Genomic DNA, 2,169 nt, shown 5'->3' on the forward strand with positions numbered 1-2,169 from the left:
ATATCCCACGATACTACACACTAAATCGTCCAATAAGAGACAGACTTATTATTCAACTCAGTCGGAAAAAAGAAGAAAGGTAAAGCTCAACTTATAACTTTCTCGCATAACAAATCATCCTACGTGACTATTCATCGAGCGACCGTCCAGGTTTCGCGAGCTTATATCAGGTTGCTGTTGATTGGTCAAAAACGAAAACTTGTCAATAGAGTTGTCAAGCAAAACGTCGTGCATTTTATTTCACAAACATGTAAGGAAAACATAGATGGAAATCATGGAATATCTGAAATTTCTTTATTATAAGGTCTACAGAGAATTAACAACAACGATCTCGGTTTCCAAGTAAACCACTAGTCGAGAAAAACTGACTTTGATGAAAAAATGACATTAAAGGTTGTCAAGTTCCTCGGAAGGAATTTCTTCAATGGCCCTTGCTTCTTTCACGGACTCGCACCACCGTTTCAATACATTCAGGTCAGTTGTTCTCTTCTCTGTGACAGGGATTATTAAAAGAGATCAACTTTTACCTTGTGCAGTTCATAGGAGAAAGCGTGTTTCTCTCCTTCCTGATCTTGTGCAGGTAGCAACACGAGAGGAATTGTCATAATCGTTCTCATCACTTTCCTCCTTTTCCTCAGAGCTTGAAGAACCAATTTCTGCTAATACTAAGTCCACCTCCTCATCTTGATTCTCATCCTCTGATGAAAGAGTGGCTTCTACCCACTCTTTGTCACTATCAAACTGTTCCTGTTGCATTGCCGAGTTTGTTAAATTGCTTATTATGTGTCTTTGCACTTCAATCAATTTATCTTTCTTCAAAGGATGAGTCTTCAGATGATGGTATTGTATGTATTTGTCCAACACAGCACCTGTTTGCTTACTCAAAGTCCCATCACTGAGCATGCCAACCCAATCATAGTCTTGGTAAGTCATTTTAGCTTTAACCGACGACTTTTCCTGTCTCTCTTTCTTTCTCTTTTCCTTCTTTAGCTCCAACAATTTCAAGGCCTCCAAATATGTTTTCACACATTCTTCTGACACAACAATCTTCTGTGCGAATTTTGAAATGCTGTCAAGATCTTCCAGCGAGCATTCACAAGAGTAATATGCTTTCTTTGACTGAGCTCGTGGTAAATAATCGTCAACGGTTCTATCGATTGTGGGCGTCATGTCCACAGGTAGGTAGTAAAATCCCGGGCTTTGATAATCGGGGAATGGCCTTAGAATCTGATTTCAACACTTGCCACTTGACTTGCAAAAGTCACATAGTTACATAGTTTGCCACTGGAAATTCTACAAGCCCTCTTCTGGTATTCGAGAAACATCTTTCCAATTTGGAAGTTAATGTCAATAAATGCATACATCTTCTTGAAGTAACTGCAACCCGGAACCTGGCATCTCTTAGCATCTGTCTTGGCTGTCTTGGTGTCAGATAATTTCTGTTGAAAAAAAATTGATTTTTTTCACAAGTTGTAATATAACATTTAACAAAGTCTCCAGCAGGCCCTGGCTCATCATCCACCATGGCTGCTACGTCCTGGGCTACTTGCCATGCATTCTTTTCCATGCAGTCTTTCTCTTTTTGCTTTACTTCATTCGCTGATAGTGCACCAATCTCCACAGCTGTCATGTCGTCAAATGGCTTGAAATATTGGCATCTCAATGCTGATCTATCAACAAGGGCATCACCAATGGCTGCATTTGTTCTTTCTGCTTCATTTTGAGCAGAGTCCCCGGGAGCAACATGGATGGGGTTGACAGGATCAGAGGAATGAATACGGGAAATTTCTGCTTCCCTGAGACGAACCTCAGTATTGGTTATTCCCACTCCAGGGCCTGCATCTGTGGTCTTCAGGATGCTACAGCACGTTCGAATTCTAGGGGGGTTCAAACAATCTATCTTCCTAAGATACCGGGAGCATTCACTTAAAAGGTCCTCCATTGTGTCCCACAGCTTCTCTTGTTTTACATAGATAAGCATACCTCTTTGTAGTGAGGCTGCGTTTTCTTTAATGCTGACAAGTTTTTCCAGGAACTCATTTGCCAATGTTTCTTCAGATTCTTCGGCCCTTTCTTTATCCTCTGTCCAAACCCTCATGATTTCTTCAAGTTGATTCACAAGCCACGCAAGTTTCTCATTCTCATAGCAGTAATGCTGGCGGCCAGTTT

Source organism: Montipora foliosa, unplaced genomic scaffold (genome assembly GCF_036669935.1).
Source record: "Montipora foliosa isolate CH-2021 unplaced genomic scaffold, ASM3666993v2 scaffold_410, whole genome shotgun sequence".
NCBI classification, from domain to species: domain Eukaryota; kingdom Metazoa; phylum Cnidaria; class Anthozoa; order Scleractinia; family Acroporidae; genus Montipora; species Montipora foliosa.